This window comes from Neofelis nebulosa, chromosome 12 (genome assembly GCF_028018385.1).
Source record: "Neofelis nebulosa isolate mNeoNeb1 chromosome 12, mNeoNeb1.pri, whole genome shotgun sequence".
In the NCBI taxonomy this organism is placed as follows: Eukaryota; Metazoa; Chordata; class Mammalia; order Carnivora; family Felidae; genus Neofelis; species Neofelis nebulosa.
In genome coordinates, this window is record NC_080793.1 from 7,097,036 (window position 1) to 7,118,918 (window position 21,883).

General features: G+C 55.6%; 2 long non-coding RNA genes across 2 annotated transcripts; both read right to left on the reverse strand.

The window, feature by feature from the left end:
• Positions 1-17,940: 17,940 nt before the first annotated feature.
• Positions 17,941-19,153, reverse strand: LOC131490819 (uncharacterized). Its single transcript, XR_009251230.1, has 3 exons — positions 18,796-19,153; positions 18,547-18,666; positions 17,941-18,150 (listed from the first exon to the last, which is right to left on the reverse strand). It is a non-coding gene; the product is annotated as an uncharacterized LOC131490819 (long non-coding RNA).
• Positions 19,154-19,286: 133 nt separating this feature from the next.
• Positions 19,287-21,614, reverse strand: LOC131490820 (uncharacterized). Its single transcript, XR_009251231.1, has 2 exons — positions 20,852-21,614; positions 19,287-19,740 (listed from the first exon to the last, which is right to left on the reverse strand). It is a non-coding gene; the product is annotated as an uncharacterized LOC131490820 (long non-coding RNA).
• Positions 21,615-21,883: the final 269 nt, after the last annotated feature.

Consider the following 21,883-nt stretch of genomic DNA (forward strand, 5'->3'; position numbering starts at 1 on the left):
TTTAACGAGGCCGCCAGGTGACAGGTGCACACTCAGGTTTGAGAAGCGCTGGTGTAGACCGAGAGATCCTGGGAGGAGGGTAGCCCCTCTTATCTCCCAACCCTCACCCCAACTCCTAGCCCAGTCCCACAATCTCCATGCTAAACACTAGACAGGAGCCCCTAGGTGCAGCCTCTCATCTGCTCGTCAACAGTCTGGGGTCCCAGGTCCCTGAGGGTGTGGCCCCCAGAGCATCCGCACCAGAACCACTGGGCGCTTGACAAAATGCGCGCCCCGGGTCCCCCCTGAAACCAGAGGGTGACTCTCTAAGAGGGCCTAAGAGCTTACCTTTGATCCCCTCCCTCCCTGATCCTAAGGCAGCCAGTGGTCCGAGAATGGTGTCTAGAGAAGATGGGGAACAGAGGAAGCCAAGCCCCGAGGCGAGGTACAGGGGAAGGGAAGCCAGGCTCTCCAGGAGTGAATGGGGGGGGGGGGGTCCTGGATGCTTCCCAGACGGACCACAAACAAGGCTCCTAACACAAGGGGTCTGGGAGCCCCACCCTGGGCAGTTCATCAGGGGGCGGGCACCACCTGCAGAGCCAAGGATGAAATTTTGTGAAAAAAAAAAAAAAAGTAATAATATTCCCTGTTCTGACCCCAGATGGATCCTAGGATAGAAGGGACGGACCCCAGTGCAGCTGCAAGCAGGAGATCTGAAGCTCTGTGACCCAAGCCCAGCCAGCCCCTCCCCACACCCCTCCTGGGATCCCAAATACCTTTCCTTCCACCACCGGCAAGGTAGTGGGCTTCAAACTCCCTGGGGACCGCGAGACTGCCAGAGGGCAGGTGACGGCGGTGGACAGCAGGTCCCAAGGCCCTTGGGGTGGCAGGTGGGGGGGCCCCAGCGGTCCGGCAGGGAGCTCGGCCTCTCCCCAGTCACCGCCGATCAGTGAGCCCAGCTCTGTGCCCCCCACCCCACCCCATACCTAGGTCCTCCCAGGTGGGGATGGGCACGGGGCAAGGCCACCAGAGGAACCCCAGCCTCCTGCCAAGGAGGCTGCCCGAGGTGTACCAAGAGAGTCGTGGGCTGGGGAGATGGGGGTGGGGGCGCGGGTGGGGGGGTGCGGTGCAGGAAAGACAGCCGGCAGAGAGAGGTTAAGGTCTAGAATAATGTGGGCCCGTGGGCAGGCTTCCTGATAGGAGGTAGGACGATTTGGGGGAATGTTACCTCGAGAGCCAACAGGTCTTACTTGGAGACTCCCGCTGCCGTCTTGGGCTCCAGCACAGATGGGAGAGCCTCAGGGTGGGGGGCCGTGGACAGGTTTGACAGGAGGGGGAGGGGGCCCGAGGAGCAGCGGACAGGGCCCAAACCCCTCCTCCCAAATGTGTTACCACCTACGCTTCCCTCTCCCGTCGGAGCGAACTTCACAAAAGAACTATCCACTACTGACTTACAAACCAACAAACCTCCATCCGTGGGTCTGTTCCCGGCACCTGGTCTTGACCCAGCCGCTCAGGTCCCAACTTCGCGAGGTTCTGCCGTCTGGATCTTACCCGTGTTATTGCTCGCTTAGTATTTTTCTTTAAAGGAATTCACTGTGTTTCCTTAAATAAATGTATCTAGCAGGGAGCTTTATACGACCGCTGTTAAGTGGAAAGCTAAGATCAGAGCGCCGTAAATAGAAGATAAAAGTAAAAATAAGTTACAATGAAAATAAAACAATGTTATTAAATTCTCTCTGGCTCTTGCCGCCTGCCAAGAGCTTTGTGATGAAAGGGTCGGGGAGGGTGAGCTTCTCCCGGAAACCAGAAGGGCTCAGAGAACGGGGAAGAGAATCAACCTTCCTGTGGCGTGAGTCTGTGCGGCCACCGAGCCAGGATACGGGACTCCCTGCAAGGCAGGCGCCTGATCTCATCTAATGCTAACGGGTCTTACTATACCTCCAGCGTGAGGCAGGTACCTCGATGGCCCCGTTACAGTTGAGGACACCTGGATCCCGGGGGGGAGCGGGGACAGCCTGGCCCGCGGCCTCCTCCTGGGAGCGAGCAGACCACAGTCCTCAGCCCTCTGCTCCCTGCACGGCCAAATCTGTTCACAAATGCTGTACGTTTTTTCTGGAATGTGCTCTTTACGAAGATGCCCTTCCCCCCCACCCCGGTACCCCTGGTTCAAACCCCCTCACCTAGAGATCCCCTCCTCCAGCCCGCAGTGGTTCTCCTGAGCAGGGCATCATCACCTCTCTGAAGATCACGGTGCCTACAGGATTGCCTTCGGGACCCAGGACCGTCTGCCGCAGTAACCCTCTGACCATCACCCCCCTCCCCAGATGCAGCCTAGAGCCCTGGCCAGAGTTGGAGGGGAAGGAGGCCACACCCCCACATCCTCACAAACCACCCCCCTTGATTTCTAAGTGAAGCAGGTAGGTCGGACCCAAATCATCCCACATGCGAACAATTTCCTTCAGGAGAAACGCAATTATAAGTCTCAGAAAGGAACGTGTGAATTAAAATGGGCGGTGGTGAAGAAAGCGGGGAGAAACGCGCGAGGGTGCCAGGACGGTCCCCCAAAACAATCCTCTGGGCGAGAGGCCAGCAAGGACGGAGGTGACATTTCGCGAAAGGACTGGCAGCTGTCGGTCGCATCCCGACGAAACAGCGGCGGAGGCAGGCTGGTGGCGTAGGCCACAGGCAGCAAATCCCCCGTGGCCCCAGTGCGGGTTGTGAGGTCACTGGCCACATGACCCGCTTCTGACACCCCTGACATCCCTTACTCTGACCTCTGTCAGGAGAGCAGTCTGATGCTCCGTCCCAAGAGCCTCGGAGACCCCAGAGCCCCTCCGTAGAGCGTGATGAGCCCTGGGTGGGGAGACGGTGACACAAGGGGGGTCTCAGAAGCAGTGACCAAGTCCCTCTGGGCTGGGGGCTCTCAGTCTCAGTCCAGTGGCTGGGGGGAGTGGTATCTGACCTTAGATCCAATTTGCAGAATGAGTTCAGAGGTGAGCCCAGTCCTTTGCAGCCTAGAACAATGACCCTGGAAGTGAGGGCCAGGCCAGAGGCTGTGGGCAGACCCTCCCTACATACGTGGGCACCTGACAAACACCAGGTCCCAGAATCCCACCCCCCTCCCCCAGGGTCCTCAGAGCAGCCCTGCTCTGGTCAGGGAACAGGAAAAGCAGAAGGGCCCATGGTTGGCAGGGACAGCCCCCAGGAGTCCCACCCCACCACTCAAGTCGCCCTGAGGAATGGCCACCTTGACTCCTCTGGCCCTCAGCCCCAAGGTCATACCCAGGCAAGCGAAACAACACACACACACACACACACACACACACACACACACACACACAAGGGCTCCCTAAGGCAGGATGTAGGCAAAGCCAGGGCAAGTTCATGGACAGATGGAAAGTGGAAAGCGTTTTCCTAAAACATCTAAGTGCATCAAGAAGGAGACCGGGGTGCTCCCCGGACCCGGGTTCAAATCTCAGCTTCCCGCTGCGCCGGCTGTGTGACTCTGAGCAGGTGGCTCCCTCTCCCCGCGCCTCGGGTCTCCTCCTCTGCGAGAGGCGCGACAAGAGCACCAGCCAAACGCAGGTTTTCTGTGAATTTCCATACATCGGTACGGAGAGCGCGTGATGCCTGGGATCGACAGATAAAGTTTGTGTAGGTGACAGCCGCGATCATTATTGAATGTCGCGTGCAGACAAATATTGGCAAGCGTGAAACGCATAAGAGAATTGTAAGGAAAGAGACTTAAAACTGCGAATTTCTGTGCACTTGTTCAATTTCGCCCGTGCATGGGAACAGGTCCCCGCAGTTCTATTCCCGTTCCGCTCCCGGGGCAACGTCAAGTCAGAAGGAAGAAAGCCAGGCTGGTGTCTGTCGCGCTGGGTGGGCACCTGAGTCCTGCCACGCGCTGGGCGTTTGAATCCGGGGGCCTCTGCTCCCAAACTGGGACCAGCAGCCCCCCCCCCCCCCCCCACTTCCGCAAAGCGCAGGTGAGGAGCCAGGGGCCCTCCTGCCAATCTCGGTCGGTTAGAGGTGGGGCGTGGCCACAATGGGGCGGGGCCTCTGCTCTCCCAGTCCCGCCCACCGATGAGGGCCGGGAAGGGGGCGCCCCAAGAGTTCCACTAGGACTGCAGGAGGAGGTTCACGCGGATCTGGGGGCACCGCAAAACCTTTGTCCCCGGAGCACCCCCTTTGCGGAGAAGAAGTTGGCAGCCAGAAGCCAGAGACCTTGAGGCTGCACACCTGGCCGAGGGGAGGCGGGAGGGGGCCAGGTGCGGCGCCCAGGACAGGCAGGGACAAGAAGAGGCTGGGGGAAGCTGTGGTCACGTGTCCTCACTTGTTCATTCGTCACATTTGTACCGGTGGGGGGGCCTGGGAGCGGGTCCCCATTCTCCGGGACACACGGGGCTGCCCCTGCCCTCACGGGGCTCTGAACGGGGCAGCCAGGTAAGGGAGAGGCAGGATCAGGTCGAGCCTGGTGGGCCGCAGCCAGGCCTTTGGATCTTCTTCGCCCCGCGATGAGAAGCCACTGGAGCATTCCCAGCTGGCAAGAGTCAAGATTTCACTTGAATTTTAAAAGGATGCTTTGCTCTTGAACGTGCAGAATGGACCGAAGGGAGCAGGGTGACGCAGGGAGACGGTCAGTTAATACAGGGGAGCCGGATGGTGCTGGCCCACGGGGCCCAGGGGACCTGGAGAAGGGGCCAGGTGCCTGGTGCGCTTCCAGAGTTAGAAGCTGACAAGATTTATGGATCTGGATGTGGAAGAGACCGGCGTCAAGGATAAGCCCAAGAGTTGTGACCTGAGAAAATGAAAGCGTGCGGTTTCCACTTACTGCTGGAAAGCACGTTTCGTTTCGGGGAGCCGGTGGAGGAGACACGGTTGGGGACCGGTTAAGTGGGAGGAGCCACGAGCCATCCCCTCGGGAGGTGCTGGGGAAGCCAAAGCTCGGGGGAGGGGACAGGCTGGAGGCAGGAGGTATCCCCTGTAAAGTTGGCTCTCAGCCACATGAAACCGAGAGAGAGAGACCACCCAGGGAGAGGGCGACAGACAGGCGAAGCGGGGGTCAGGACCCCAGCCCCGGGCAGGTCCAGGTTAGCAGGCAGAGGAGGAGCAAAGGGCACTCGGATGGGGCAGTCAGAAAAGGGGGGGGAGGCCAAGCAAGCGAAGAGTGTTCAGAGGTAGACGGAGCGACCGGCCGTCCACCACAGCGGGCAGGTGCAGGAACGTGGACGCCAAGGGTAACCTCTGGGGTTAGCGGCAGAGCAGTCAGCACTGACCTTGGCAAGTGCCGTTTGGGTGGAGGGCCCGGGCCAAAGCCTGTCTGCAGTGGGCCCAGGAGATCACGGGAAGGGGTGTGGAGAGAGAGAGAGCCCTTCGATGATCCATGTCAGGAAGTGTGCCGGAAGGGGGTCAGAAAAATGGGGCTGAAGCTGGGGGGGGATTGTGGGGCCAAGGGGTGGCTTTTGGAAATACGGGGGACATTCCCAAATATTTGTTGCATGTTGGTGGTGACCATCCAGGAAAGGAGCAGGCAGCTGATGACTGGGGAGGGCTGCAAATGGGGTAAAGCTGTGGAGACACTTGGAGGCCCCCGGGCAGGAGGGGGACAGCTGACCGATTGATGGCCGTGAGTGCAGGGAAGGCCGAGCAGGTGGGCGCAGTGGGGAGGGCGGTGAATGTAGGGCGGGGAAGTCCTCTGGTGGTTTGTTTTGTTTTGTTTTTCAGAAATGAGAAACAACCATGATCTGAAAGGTTCACTTGGGGCCAAGGTCATGAGGCGAAGCCAGGACAGCGAATAGGAGGAAAGGAGGGGGGGGGACAAAGGGTGTAGAGATGAGACCGTGAGCCGGTGAGAAGAGGTGGGGGGTAGGGGAGGGAAAGGAAGGGAAAGGGGGACCAAGGGTCTCAGGGTGCAAGGAACTATGGGTGTCAAGGTCGCAGAGGGAGTGTGCGGAAAGAGGGGAGGCAGAAGCATAGGAGGCTAAAAATGGAGGTTACGGAGGGGCATCCGGACAAAGCCAAGACCCATGCGTGGCTGTGGAAGGGGAAGTGCGGCAGAGGCTGAAGGGCCTTTGGAGGAGAGGATTTGGGGGAGCTCGCAGGTGAGGCCAGGTGAGGGAAGGACGAGGGCAGAAGAGAGCCCCGGAACAGCCCCGCTCATCACAGGGGTCTCTGCCTTCCCGATGGTGGGGAGTGGGGTTGGAATGTTCCCAGGAGCCTGGCTCGGGCAGCAAAACAGAGGCTTCCTGGGGCCTCGATGCAGACCATCTTCTGTCCCGCCGAGCAAGGACATCTAGATGGCCGTGGCAAAGACAACGTTCAAAGTCTGCTTGTCTGTGTGCGTGTGTGTGTGCGTGTGTGTAAATACACCTAGAGCGAAATTCACCAACTTGGCCTTCTTATTTACTTAGTTATTTATTTGTTTGTTTAATAACTAGAAGTTTGTACCTCTTAATCCCGCATCGTCACGGTTTTTAGTAGTTGGGGGCGCCTGGGCGACTCCGTCGGTTAAGCAACCGACTCTTGATTTTGGCATAGGTCGTGATCTCGCAGTTTCACGGGTTTGAGCCCCACGTGGGGCTCTGTGCCGACGGTGCGGAGCCTTATTGAGATTCTCTCTCTCCCTCTCTGCTCCTCCCCCCACTCGCTTGCACATGTGCTCTCTCGGTGTCTCTCAAAATAAATAAATAAACTTCAAAAAGACAATTTTAAGGGTATAGCTCAGTCGTGTCGTTGTGCAGCCGATCTCTCGAACTCCTCTCGTCTTTCCCAAATGGGTCTCTGCCTCCATTAAACACACTAGCGCCCCTCCCCCTCCCCCTGGCACCCACCCTCCTACTTTTTATGTCTATGAACTCCTCTGTGTGGTAGCAGGTGCCAGAATTTCCTTCCTTTCTGAGGCTGAATAATATTCCAGGTACCGATGGTACGTTGGGTCGATCCATCCGTCGACGGACACTTGGGCTGTTCCCACCTTTTGGCAATTGTGAATGATGGGTGCACACACACATCTCTTCTGGGTTGTTTGTGTGTTTCTTTAAGTTTTTTTAGTTTTTTTTTTAATTTTTAAGATTTATTCAGTTTGGAGAGACAGAGCGTGAGCGGGGGAGGGGCAGACAGCGGGGAAGACACGGAATCCAAAGCAGCTCCAGGCTCTGACCTGTCAGCACAGAGCCCGACACGGGGCTCGAACTCATAGACCTTGAGATCATGACCTGAGCTGGAGTCAGATGCTTCACTGACTGAGCCCTCCCAGGCACCCCTATAAGATTTTTTTTAACACTTATTTATTATTAAAAGACAAGAGTGTGAACAAGGGAGGGGCAGAGAGAGAGGGAGACACAGAATCGGAAGCAGGCTCCAGGCTCCGAGCTGTCAGCACAGAGCCCGACGCGGGGCTCGAACTCACAGACCGTGAGATCATGACCCGAGCCGAAGTCGGACGCTCAACGGACTGAGCCACCCAGGCGCCCCTATAAGATTGTATTTTTAAACAATGTCTACATACAACATGGGGCTCAAACTCACAACCCCAAGATCAGGAGTCGCGCGCTCTACTGACTGAGCCAGCCAGGCACCCCTCTTCTGTTGGTTTGGGTTTTTTTGATAGTAGCCATCTGTTGTCAAAGTTCTTTGGCAAACATTGCCTCATTTGGTGAGGCAAGGGGATCCCAGGTGGAAAGGGACAGCCCGAGCGGCGCAAGGAGCCTGGCCTCCGGGGGGACTGGGGACAGAAACAGCAAGTGACATGTTTGGCCGAAGAACAGGAGTGTGGTCAGAGGCCAGGCTGGAAACGCCGCTGGGTGAGGCCGACCTCGGAGAGCCTCAGGTGCTCGGGGAGGGACCTGGATGTCACTCGAGAAGTGATAAGGAGCCCCTGCAGGGCTCTGAGCCAGAAGTGAAGGGACCATAGAGAAGAAGACGGATGAACCCTAGGGTGAGGGACAGGATGGCCGGAGGAAAAGAAACTGGAGGTGGGGAAGCCATGAAAGGGAGTCTTAGAACAGACTGGAAGAGAAGAGATGACGCTACTGGGAGGATCCCACCGCCGTCAGTTCTGGCTGCCGTGAACCCTGACGCGGGCCCAGCCCCCACCAAGCAAGCCCTTTGTCTCAGTGAACCTGGTCAGGTGGGCACATGGTCGCCCCAGTTTATAGACGAGGAGATTGAGGCTCAGAATTTAAGTAACTTGCCCAAGGTCTCAGAGCCAATTAGTGGCAGGGCTGTGACTCCCACTCCAATCTGTTTCCCATAAGCCCACAGCATTTATTGAGCATCTACTGTGTACCAGGCCCACACTGGGAACTGTTTGATACCAAATCCATTGCTTGGTTTTTTTAATTTGAAATTTTTTAATTTGCCTACAAATTAGCATATAGCGCAACAGTGATTTCAGGAATAGATTCCTTAGTGCCCCTCCCCCATTGAGCCCCTCCCCCCTCCCACCACCCCTCCTGTCACCCTCAGTTTGTTCTCCATATTTACGAGTCTCTTCTGTGTTGTCCCCTTCCCTGTTTTTATATCATTTTTGTTTCCCTTCCCTTAGGTTCGTCTGTTTTGTCCCTTAAAGTTCTCATGTGAGTGACGTCATATGATTTTTGTTTTTCTCTGACTCTCTAATTTCACTTAGCATAATACCCTCCAGTTCCATCCACATAGTTGCAAACGGCAAGTTTTCATTCTTTTTGATGGCCGAGTAATACTCCATTGTATCTATACAGACCACATCTTCTTTATCCGTTCATCCATCGATGGCCATTTGGCCTCTTTCCGTCCTTTGGCTATTGTCGATAGTGCTGCTATATAAACATGGGGGTGCACGTGTCCCTTCGAAACAGCACACCTGTATCCCTTGGATAAATGCCTAGTAGTGCCATTGCTGGGTCGTAGGGCAGTTCTCTTTTTAGTTTTTTGAGGAACCTCCGTACTGTTTTCCAGCGTGGCTGCCCCAGCTTGCATTCCCACCAACAGTGCAAAAGAGACCCTCCTTCTCCGCATCCTTGCCAACATCTGTTGTTGCCTGAGTTGTTAATGTTCGCCATTCTGACAGGGGTGAGGTGGCATCTCATTGTGGTTTTGATTTGCATTTCCCTGAGGATGAGTGATGTCGAGCATGTTTTCATGTGTCCGTTGGCCACCTGGATGTCCTCTTCGGAGAAGTGTCTATTCGTGTCTTTTGCCCATTTCTTCACTGGATTCTTTGATTTTTGGGTGTTGAGTTTGAGAAGTCCTTTACAGATTTTGGATACTAACCCTTTATCTGCTCTGTCGTTTGCAAGTATCTTCTCCCATTCTGTCGGTTGCCTTGTAGTTTTGCTGATTGTTTCCTTCATTGTGCAGAAGCTTTTTATTTTGGTGAGGCCCCAGTAGTTCATGACCCCCAAATCCATGACTTTTAACACCTACTCTGCACTGGCTCAAATAGTGGCCAAGCTCCAAGCTGCTCTAAGACTGGAGGCATGACCGTAACTCACCACTGAGTGGAGAAACTGGAGAACCAATGGAAAATGGAGAAATCAGCTAACCCACGAGGGCTACAGTAGCACACACAGGAGGACTCACCCAACTTGGAGTCAGCCTGGGCCTTGGAGGGTAGGTGGCCAACTGAAGAGGTAAGAGGGAAGTCCCAGGAAATTACAGACCATCTGAAACCTCCCCTCCCCGACACATGAGTGCATCGTCGCCCAGCAATGGTGCTCTCCCAAAAAGCAGAGCTTGGGAAGGCTTCAGTCACATGCAACTGTGATTTTTGTAGGCAAGTTCATACATTCAACCCAATACCAAATGTTGGGTCACTTGCCAGGGCTTCTATTCTTTTATTCGACACTGAATCAGTTCCTACCAAGTGCCAACAGAGGGGACATAGGAACAATACAGGTGTGGCTCCTGTCCTCATGGACTCGTGGCCGCTGAGGGTCATAGATGTGACACACACAGCCACAAGAGCGGTGGGTGCCAGCAGCCCGTTGGTGGAGGGGGCGTGGGGGGTGGATATGCGTCTGGGCCTCGGGGACAGCTTCCCCCAACGAATTCTGCCACCCAACGCATGAGTAGGAATTGTCCCAGCAACGAGGTGGGAGGAAAGAGTCCCAGCAAAAGAAAACAAGGGCCCGGGGGCATCGAGGGAATGGATGGGGAAGTAGAAGGAGTAGACAGACTGGCAGACCAGGGTTTCCCATCTGTTTAGACTTTCAAAGGTCAAGGCAAATAGGGCTTTAACATCAAAGACATTTTAACAGGCGTAGAATCTTTGAAACGTTTCCTGCTGCGTTCTCTCTCTGACTGAGTCAATATTTTTGTCTCTCTCTCTAGGATCGCCACCACCATGAAACTTAAACCACGAGGGTTTTGCCCCACCAAGGGACAGGGACGGTGGGTAACATCTGTAGCACAGAGAAGGGGGAGAAGGGGGCCCTACACGAGGGGAGTCCTGCAGGGGTGTGGAAGACACTGGACCTGAGGAGGAAGGGCGGGCCTGAGGGCCCCGGAGCAGTAGAACGACTCAGACAGGTTTAGGGGATGTGGGGACATCCAAGATGGTGCCTGGGCTCCCCAGGATGTGTCCTCGTTGGCCCTGACACTGCATCCCACACGGTAAGGCAGCAGCAAAGCAGAAATGGCTAAGGGTCCCCAAGCGGATGGGACTGAGCACAGTGTCGCAGAGACTGTCACCGCAGCTGAATGGAGGAAGCCCAGGATCCGAGAGGACCCACCGAGGGCGTTATGGGTTGAATTATATCCCCCCCAAAAGATACGTTGAAGTCCTAACCATCCCATCCATGCGTAGAGGAGAGGACACGGGCAGAGACCGGAGCGATCCATCTACAAGCCTGGGGCCACCAGAAGCTTTAGAAGCAAGGAAGGATTCCCCCCCCCCACCACCACCCCGCCACCCCGCCTCCGCCCCACTCTCAGGGTCCTCAGAGAAAGCGTCACACTGGCAATACCTTGATCTCAGACTTCTGGACTCCAGACGCGGAACAGATTTCTGTTGTCCTGAGCCACCCAGCTCGGGCACTGTTGTTACGGTACCACCCCCAGGAAACCAATACAGGGGGAAAGATGCTGGACCCCGACGTGAGAAGTGCGGCACCAAGTCCGCAGTCGACCTCGGCGGACGCCCACGCGATGCCCCGAGAGCGGCGCGCCCCAAACTGCCCCGCCTGCGCAGGCACGGGGACAGCACGTGGGACACGTCACTCCTTCCCAAGTCCCTTAGACCGCGTGAACCGTTCCACGCAGCCAGGCACCATCCGCAACGGGAAACGGGAGAGAGACACCCCCCCCGCCTGCAGAGGAGCCAGGCTCACAAGGTGTTGGGGCTTCGAGCTGACCAGATGTCTGCCGACCTTCGGTCCCGTGACCCCCACCTCCTCCACGACCATGACAGCAGCAGGAAAGGGGGCGCGAGGGCACGCGGCGCTCACTGAGAGGAAGATCAAGGCTTCTCCCACACCTGGGTCCCAGAACGTCCTTTCCATCCCACTACGCTCCTTTTTACAAACAGTCTCTGCGGAATTGGGGCACCTCTTTAAGCACGGGGCGGAGGACAGGCTCAGAGGCAGGAAACTGAGGCGGGTGGGGGTGGGGGGAATCGGTGCGCCTCCAGATGGGGTGACCTGATTTGCCACGAGGGTGTTTGCTGGGGCATGACTTATGAAAAAGCAAAACGTTGGAAGCAACCTAAATATCCGACCATATGGCACCGGGTAAATATGTAATTGTAACAGGCGACCGTTAAACTCGTGCTAAGAGGGGGCGCCTGGGTGGCTCAGTCGGTTAAGCGCCCGGCTCTTGATTTTGGCTCCGGTCAAGATCTCACGGTTCATGGGTTCGAGCCCGGAGTTGGGCTCTGCGCTGACAGCGTGGAGCCGGCTTGGGATGCTCCCTCCCTCTCTCTCTCTCTCTCTCTCTCTCTCTGCCCCTCCCCTGCTCCTGCATGAAGCCTCGCTCTCACTGTCTCAAAATAAATAAATAAACATTTATACATAAGTAAGTAAATAAATAAAATCGTGCTACGATTGTTTAATAATATTGGAGAAGGTTACGATAAGTGCTAAGCAGGGGTAGTAATAATAATATAATAATAATAAGCCTAAAAACGTCTCCCAGCATGACTCCAGTGTTTATGTGACGTTACCGCACCAGGCTGACTGCTTTAACAGACAACTCCCAGAGTTCAATGACTTAACACAACAAAGGGCCATCTCATCTTCCTGGAACTATCATGGGGAGGTGGGGTCTCTGCTCTACCGGGGTCATTCAGGAACGCAGGCGCATCCCAACTACTGGCTTGGAAGCCCCCTAGGGTCTTGGAGTCCTTCGCTAAGTCCCCTGAGCTGCGGGAGGGAGAGACGGCCCCGGTGGATCAAAAGATTTTACGGGCCTGATCCAGAAGCGGGTGGTGTCACTTCCTCCCACCTTCCATTGGTCAGACTCTATCACGTGCCTCCCTACCTGCAGGGGCGGCTGGGAAATGTAGTCTAGTCGGGCGCCCGGAAGAGAAGGGAAGTAGGATTTGCTGAACACGGTAAATCCACAGCAGTCAGTGCACATTGAAAAACATGCTGCAAAGAGATCGTCACATTTTAACAGTAATTATTTCTGGGTGGTGAAATTAAAGGCATTTAAATGTTTTTCTTATGATGTGGCTTGGAATTTTTCAAATCTTGTAAAGTAAACATTTAGCGCTTTTACGGAGGGGAGGACCTTTAATCATTGACGAAACAGGGGCGCCTGGGTCGCTCAGTCGGATAAGCGTCCAACTCTTGATCTAGGTTCAGGTCTTATGGTTCATGGGTTTGAGCCCTGCGTCTGGCTCTGGGCTGACAGCACGGATCCTGCTTGGGATTCTCTCTCTCTCTCTCTCTCTCTCTCTCTTTCTCTCTCTCTCTCGTGCTTCCTTTCCTGGGTCCACCCACTCACCCCTCTCCTAGGTCACCGTCCTGTGCTTTCTCCTCACCCCCCAGACCATCAGCTGTCTCCCTTGACTCTCTCGCCCGATGACCCACCTTGTCTGCAGGACAGAAACAATAAAGAAAAGATCCAGGAACTTCCCCCCAACATCTGCCCCCCCCACCACCACCACTCCCGCTGCCCCCTCCTCCTTCTAGAGATGCCCACCCTGCCTCGGCACCTGCCGGGAGCTGGGAAGAGGGAGAGAAATGTTTAATGGCAGAGTTCGTGTTTAACGGGTACAGATTCGTTTTGCAAAATGAAAAAGTTCTATGAGTGGATGTGGGGACGATTGCATAAAAATGTGACTGTGTCTAAAGTGACTGTGTTTAATCCCCAGGGAAGTGTATGCTCAAAGGTGATTAGAATGGTAAATTTTACATCTTGCGTATTTTTCCACAATATTTTCACAAGATCTTCTATGGGCTGTCTGGGTGGCTCGATCGGTTAGGCATCCAACCCTCGACTTCGGCTCAGGTCATGATCTCACCGTTATGATCTCAAGGCTGTGAGATCGAGGCCAGAGTCAGGCTCGGTGCTGACAGCAAGGAGCCCGCCTGGGGACTCTCTCTCTCTCCCTCTCTCTCTGCCCCTATCCCGCTCTCTCTCTCGTTCTCTCTCTCGTTCGCTCTCAAATAGATGAACATTTAATAATATGTCATCTAAGAAAAATTTTAATACAGTGTGTTTTAAAAAGATATATTGAAGGGATGCCTGGGTGGCTCAGTCGAGTGAGCATGTGATTCTTGATTTGGGCTCAGGTCATGATCCCAGGGTCATGGGATCAAGCCCTGCATTGGGCTCTGTGCTGTGGGGAGCCTGCTTAAGATTCTCTCTCTCTCTCTCTCTCTCTCTCTCCCTCTGCCCCTCTCCCTCTCCCCAACTCACCTCACCCTTTCTCTTTCTGGAAGGAAGGAAGGAAGGAAGGAAGGAAGGAAGGAAGGAAGGAATATTGAAATCCTATCCCCAGTACTTCAGAATGTGAACTTACTTGGAAATCGGGTCTTTTCAGATGTGATTAGTTGAGATGAGGTCTTACGTGAGTAGGAGGGGCCCTTACCCAATATGACCGGTGTCCTGATAAGAGGAGGACAGAGACCCACAGGGAGGATGCCAGATGACTCCAGAGGCAAGCCAAGGATTGCCAGCCCCCAGCAGAAGCTCGGGAGATGCAAGGAAGGGGGCCAGCCAGAGTCTCAGTCCCTCACGACACTGCTGGGACCCCGATCTCAGATTTGTACACTCACGAACTGTGACAGAATACATTTCCACCGTGTCCCACCGCTGGCTTTGGGGTACTTTGGTCCTGCGGTCCTGAGAAAGCCACACAGGCCCCTCCTTTCTCCCTCACGTCCTACTTGGTCTCGGCCAGTCTCGCCCCTTTATACTCCCGGGTCCCACGTTCACACCTCCACCCAGCCCTCCCCGAGGACCCCAGGCTCAGCTGGCTCATGGCTACCTGGTTGTCCAAACGGCATTTCCGAGGTAACTGAAACCAACTTCTCTTCTTCCCCTCCCAGAACCTGTGGTGCCTCCTTAGCTAGTGGTTCCTTCTCTGGCAAGTGACCCTGGCCAGAGCCTCTGGAGTCATTCCTGACTCCGCCTTTTCTCAAAAGCCCCCATCCAAAGATGCCACCTTCCCCCTGTCAACCTGGTCCTCATCCTGGGTCCTTGTCCTCACTCCTCCCAGCTCAGCAGCTGGGGGGGGGGGAGGGGGTGGTTAAAATGTAAATCAGATTACGTTCTGCTCAAAATCCTCCAGGGGCTTCCCACCTCTCTCCTGGCAAAAGCCACAGTCCCCAAGTGGCTGACGCCCCCCCCCCCCCGCGCCCAACCTCTGTCCTCAATCTCCTGAAGTCATTGCTCACCCCGACTCTGGCCACAGGGCCCCCTTTGCTGTCCCTCAGGGGCCCCCAGGAGCCTGTGCACTTACTCTTTCCTCTGCTGGACACTCTTTGTCCAGCGATGCGCGTGAATTGTCCCTCGCCATCCTCCCGCCAAGCCTTTGCTGAAATAAATGTCACCTTTATCCTAGACCACCTCCAGCCCTCCAGCCCTCCCCCATAACTCCAGAAGGGGGCTGGATGAGATGGAGGAGAAGAGGGTTCCTTTTCCTGCTTGGAGCTGAATTTAGATTCCCTCCCCACCCCCCACCCCCCGGAGGACTCAGGGTTATCTCAGAGCCCAGGGCACTGACTCCTGATCGGGGCTGCAGGGGAGTCTGTTCAGTGTGGATTCGCCTCCATGCAATTTATGATGGTCCCACCTCAGAGCCCCGCCCCTGCGGGACCGAACACAGCACCCCCACCCTCCCCCACCCACCCCCCGGGACGAGCCTGTACGCTTAAAAGTGGACGAGCTGTGAGCCACCCTCCCCACCCCCGTGTTCACTCCCCGGCCTAATGCTTGTCCCTCTCCAGACCCATGGCACACACCTTTCTCAATCTCAGCCTGGGGCCACCCTTCCCCTCGCCCCCCCGCCGCCCACGGCACCCTGGGCACAGCTTCAAGCGTCAGTGTCTCCATCTGTCAAATGGAGGCTTCCTAGCTGGTTCCTACCATTGTCAAGGCTGAAGGGGATGCCCACCGTCCACCTTAGCACCAAGAGGGAGCATCAGCCGACTCCGGAGGGGATCTGATTTTTGATGGTGGCCAAGCTATCATGCTAAATCCTTCCAATACCATCTCGCCAAATGCTGTCGCTGGACCGGAGAGGACACTATCATTGTCCCCAGTCGTCTGAAGAGGAAAGCCAGCAGCGGGAAGCCCAAGGCCGTGCGACAGTGAAGGGCAGACCCGCTTTGAGCCCGAACACCCAACCCGGGCCACACTGCACCTTCCCCCTAGAGGTATATCGGGTTGAAACGCAGAGTCACCACTTCCGGCCTCCACACCTCAGTCTCCTCATCTGCCAAGGGGGTGGCTGCCACCCTCCTGGACGTCGTTCCCACAGAGAAATGAGGACGCCTGCGGCCCCCCGGGAGCCTTGAGAAATGTCAAGTGTGCAAGGGACAGCTGACGTTCAAAAAGTCAGCAAATGCCTCTTATTGCCGTCAAATACACGTCGCATAAAAGTTCCCCTTTGAGCCGCTTTGAAGTGGACAGCTCAGGGCATCAAGTACATTCACACCATTGTCCAGCCGACATCACCATCCGGCTCCAGAACTTTCTCATCTCCCCCAACGGAAGCGGAAGTGCTGTCCCTGGTGACCGCTAGCTTCCCCCGGGCCCCTCCCTTACTCTTGAAAAGGAACCTCCTGCCGGCACATCCTGGTGGGACAGGGCGGGGAGAGGGGAAGATGTCATCAGGCCAGCAAACAACAAGGAAAGCGCTTCCCGGAAGCTTCCGCTTCCGAGGGGGCCGGCCAACCCCCGAGGCCAACCCCCAAAGCCCGGCCAGCCACAGCCCCCTGCCCGAGGAGGAGCCGCCCCTCCACTGAATGAAGGAACGGACAGATGACCACCACCCTTCCACACAGAAGCCGGGACACCCTCCTGGCCCAGGGTCCCTCCGGAAGCCTGTTCATGGTTAACCTCGAGAGCCTGAGGGTCTGCATCTATAAAAGAGGGCGCAGAGGACGGGTGGTGTCTCCCAAGGCTGTGGTGAGAATCGGTTCACGAGGCGGTGGTCCAGCACGAAGCGGACGGCAGGGTGGCCCCCACTGTTGTCGCTGTTAATATTATTCCATTCCACCTGCCAGAAGCAGGGCAAAAGTCCTTGTGCACCGTGAGGGAAAGGGCTTTTCTATCCAACTTTTCCTCTGCTTCCCAGAACAGCCCAGATGGTCTCCTCACCGATCCCCCCGGAACCAAGTCACTGGGTGGTCCTATGCTGGGCAGTGTGGCCAAAGTAGCTAGCCAGATGTCACCTTCGAGGGCTTGTGGTGGGGGGCAGGGTGGGGGCACATGGGGAGGCAGACACAGGTCTCTTGAGCCAAAGTGGTCAGGGATGAGCACATTCAGGTTCCAGGGAAGGACAATAAAGGGACGCTGGGGGCGCCTGGGTGGCTCAGTCAGTTGGGTGTCCGACTTCAGCTCAGGTCACGAGCTCATGGTCTGTGAGTTCGGGCCCCACGTCAGGCTCTGTGCTGACAGCTCAGAGCCTGGAGCCTGCTTCGGATTCTGTGTTTCCTTCTCTCTCTGCCCCTCCCCTGCTCACACTCTCTCTGTCTCTCAAAAATGAATAAACATTAAAAAAAAAATTTTTTTTTTAAGGGACCCTGAACTGGACCTAAAGGTCAGGGAAGACTTCCTTGAGGAGATGAATGAAGATGGGTGGATGGTCCAGAGAGCTGAAACCACACAGGCAAAGGCCAGGAGGTGGCAAATACCATGGGGTACAAAGAGAACCGGAAGTGATTCCGTGGGGCCAGGGATGGGGGGGAGGGGAGGACAAGGGGACAGGTTGAGTACTGTGTGTCCAAGTACAGAGTTTGGACTGTCACCCGCAGGTGATCGGGGCCTTGGAAGTGGCAGTGTCTGTACTTTGGAGCCTTTGCCCTGGAGGCTGTGAACACCGTGGGGGAGAGAGACGAGCACAACAGACTGGAGACAGGAGACAGGAGGCCACTACCGGGGGCATCTTGGGAGAGTTGCGGGCAGGCAGGAAGGGAGCAGCGGGAGGGATGGAGAGCTGGACCGCAGAGAGATTTCCGAGGTGACACCGTCGGGTCTGGCATGCTTGACAGAATAATGTCCCCAAAGATGTCCACGTCCTAATCCCCAAACGTGAGAATATTTATGTGGCACGTGGGGAGAATGGAGGTTGCTGATGGAATTAAGATCTGAGGGGCGCCTGGGTGGCTCAGTCGGTTAAGCGTCCGACTTGGGCTCAGGTCACGATCTCACAGTCCGTGAGTTCGAGCCCCGCGTCGGGCTCTGTGCTGACAGCCCAGAGCCTGGAGCCCGCTTCAGATTCTGTGTCTCCCTCTTTCTCTGCCCCTCCCCTGTTCATGCTCTGTCTCTCTCTGTCTCAAAAATAAATAAACGTTAAAAAAAAAATTTTTTTTTAAAAAGATGGCTAACCAGCTAACTTGGGGATGGAGAGATTATTCTGGATTATCCGGGTGGCGATGGTAATCATAAGCATTCTTAAATAATGGAAGAGGGAAGAAGAGTTGGTGTCCAGGATGAGGAAAGACTCAGCGGGCCTCTCCTGGCTTTGCAGATGAAAGCCAGCCTCCAGCCAAGCCACACGGGCAGCCTCGACACCTGGAAATACAAAGAAAGGATTCTTCCCCTCCAGCTCCAGAAGGAACACAGCCCTGCCCACCACCGCCTTGGATTTAACCCAGGGAGACCTGTGTCAGACTTCTGACCCATAAAACCGTAAGAGAGTAGATTTGTGTTGTTTCAAGCCATTAAGTTTGTGGTGAGGCATCACGGCAATCATAGGTTCAGCTGGTGATGGCGTGGGGGCTGGGAGAGGGGACATCTGGCTTGGGGACTGAGAAGATGGCAATACCATCAACCACAAGAGGCCACAGGACAACAAACACATGGGGACAGGAGTCTGTCTACTGCCCTGACCTGAGCAGCCCAGCCCAGGCCCTCGCTGGGCACAGAGCCCAGGGACCCAGGGAAAAATTGCGGGGGAAGTGTCCTTACATGGTCGCTACTGGAGTGAGGTCGCTGTTGTAGGATGAACGGGGGTAGCAAGATCCCCCACAATTCCTTGGGTCGCATTTCTGCAGCATCAAAACAACCGCACTGTTAAGCTTTCGCTTCCTAAACAAGCCAGAGAAAGAGGATTTAAACCTCAAGGACTGAGGTCAGGGAGCGGTGACAAGCCCGGGGGCCGGGTGGGGTAAGGCATGACACGGTGGGGGTCTCAGGGCGGAAATGCTGCCTGCGTACCCAGTTTTCCCTGGAGGAGGGAGAGCAGGTGGGACTGGCTGGAAATGTCTCCCTCCTCGCTTTCCACAGCAATTCTTGTTTATTTTTTCTTTCCTTCAAAATACAAAAAAAGGCAGGAGGTGGGGGACTGTTCCAGCTCGCGGGAGAAGCAGGCGGCTCATCCCTGCCCGGCCACCCGGCCTCTCCGCCGGCTTCGTTCCCCGCCTCCCCCGGCCCTTTGTCTGGCTCCCGCGCTGCCGCGCACATGGTCCCCTGTCAAATTCCGGGCGGCTCCGGGGGACACGTGTCGGGAAGTCTGCAGCGCCACCGGCCCCGCGTAACCATGGAAACGGCGGCCAATGGGAAGCCCGCGCTGCCCGCGGGGGCGGAGCCGGGCGCGGCCGGAGCGGCCGGGGCGGGGCGCGGGGCGGGGCGCGGGGCGACGGGGAAATGTGGGCGGGGCCCGGGTCGCCCCCGCCCCGCCCCCGGAGGTCCGAAGTGCGCGAGACGCCCACCCGGGGTTGTCCGTGGGCTTCTCTGTGCCGCGCGGTTTCGGGGACATCTCGACAGCGTCTCCTCGGCACCCCTGGGATTTTCTTTGCCTTGAAGTATAAGGTTAAGAGTCTATACGTCAGTAGATCTGGGTTCAGATCCTACCAGCAACACTTAACTAGCTAGCTAGCTGGGTGCCTTGCTCAAGTGACTGAACCTTTCTGTGCCAGTTTCTTCGTCCGGTCCGCTGAGTGATCGTAAACCTGTACAGAGATAACAAGCAATTCGCCCAGCGTGGCACCAGCGTGTGCTCAACAAACAGCAGTGACCCGTAGTGAGGTCCTTCTCCTGAGCCTCCACAAAGGAAGACTCCATTTGGGTGTGAAAAAACCCACCCTCTCTGTTTGGGGCTCCTGGGGTGCTGACTTCTGACTCATTTGCCCAAGGCTGGTTCCAGCAATGGCTCCAACGTGCCTGTCAACAAATGCAAAGATGAGCCTGGGGTCTGTCAGGGTCCCCTTGGCAGCTGCCAGCCTGCCAAGTCCCTGGAGGCTGGCGCAGAGCTGAGCACCTCCAGATTGGGGGGTGGGGGGCGGTGCAGAAAGAAAGGAAGGTTCGTTGCCAAGGGCTGGGGGCCAGGAAACGATTTTGGCACCGCTGCTGACCAACCGGGTGACCCACACAAGTGTTTTTACCTCTCTGGGCAAAAGCATCTTGTAAAACAGTGAGGATGATACCTGCCGACCTCCCATTCAGTGTGGTGGAGAATCTGAAATGAGGAAATAGATTCTCAAAAAAAAAAAAAAAAAAAAATCCTCTGTTTGTTTCCAAGTGAGCCTGGAAGAGTTCGACAGAAGTGGATGGCAGACTGCACTGGGAGGGACCCAGCCCCTCTCTCCTGGCTTCCCCAGGCTCAGCCCCGGGGCGTAGGACAAACATCCCTAGCCAGGAGCTTCAATTAGCAGGAATCTTTCTTGCGCCTTTATGAGGAAGTGGAAAACTCACGCATGCATTCATTCATTCGTTCATTCAACAAAGCTCTCTGAGGGTGTGCTGTGGGCCAGGTGCTGTGCTAGGTCCTGGGGCTGTAAGCAGGGAGCCGAACCCAGTCCCTGCCCTGAAAGAGGTCACTGTCTGGCTGGGGAGACAGACATGAAAGAAAGAAACATGCAAATAAACACATGGCCACAAATATCCATAAATGCCCTGAAAAAAAAAAAGGCGCAGGAGCCATAAGCAGGAAGGCAATAAAAAAAACGAGTCTGGGGGAGAGAGCAGGCAGGGCAGGCCTCCCTGAGGAAGTGACATTTCAGAGGGGCCTGAGGACTGAGCAAGAGTCAGCCTGGTGAGAAGGGAGGAAAGGTATTTCAGGCAAAGGGAACAGTGCGTGCTGCCTTGAGGCCAGAGGGGGCTGAGGCATTCACTGAAGAAGGTCTCTGTGACCCAGAGGCCAGTGAGGAGAAGGACTGGGGGGAGGTGCGGAGGGAGGGGTGGGGGAGGGGTCAGCAGGTGCTGGCTTAGTCAGGCCGGTCCCCTAAGGATGGTGACACAACATAAATTCATGGGGATTTACATTAAAATATACCTTGTTTTTCAAAGTCATCCCCTGGATTCGCCAGTGTTCAACCTGGTCTCACCTGCCTTCTGCCTTTTCCAGTCTGAAGGCACCAGATGATTCAGAATCAGATGAGTTTCATTATTACTCAGCACACTCCACTGACTACGACAGAAAAGGAGACGCATTTATGGAAAGATTTTTAACACGAAGATTAGAATTAGGGTTCGGGGGACACCTGGGTGGCTCAGTCAGTTGAGCCTCCGACTTTGGCTCAGGTCATGATCCAGGTCATGATCTCACGGTTCGTGGGTTCGAGCCCTGCATGGGGCTCTGTGCTGACAGCTCGGAGCCTGGAGCCTGCTTCGGATTCTGTGTCTCCCTCTCTGTCTCTGCCCCTCCCCTGCTGGTGCTCTCTTTCTCTCTCTCTCTCTCTCAAAAATAAATATTAAAAAAAAATTATTTTAAAGAATTAGGGTTTGGGTTGGGTTTTTGGTTAAGGGTAGCATTGGTACAGGGTTTGGGCTAGGATTGGGTTGGGGTTAGATTTAGGGCTAGTGTTGGGGTCAGGATCGGGGTTGGGGGTTGGGTTAGGGTTTGGAATGAGTTCCATTATCTACATTCCTATCGCTAGCACCCCATCGAGTATCTGGGACATAGTAAGGGTCCAGTAGGTATTTTTAACGTATTAATTACTGTGCTTTATTTCGAACCAGAGAGATACAGTGGCCAGGCAGCCTCATTCCCTGGATATTCTGATTATTTATCTGTGTGTTGTAAACAGACGGGTAAAACTCACCTGCACGCCAAGTTTTTGTTCTTCTAAGACTGCACCAAAAAAAAAAAAAAAAATCCTTCTACTGTGGGAAGCAAGGAGGAAGTAGTCTGTGCATGTCAATCCGGTGACCAAGGCAGGGGGACAGAGAGCCCGGGAGGCCACATACTTCAAAAGAGCGCAGGTTTGGGGGGTGAGAGTGGGCTCCTGCCAAAGTCCCAGCAAAGCTGAGGGGGCTTCAAGGAACTAGATCGGGCTGGAGGGTGGGCTTTGGATGAGGAGATGGG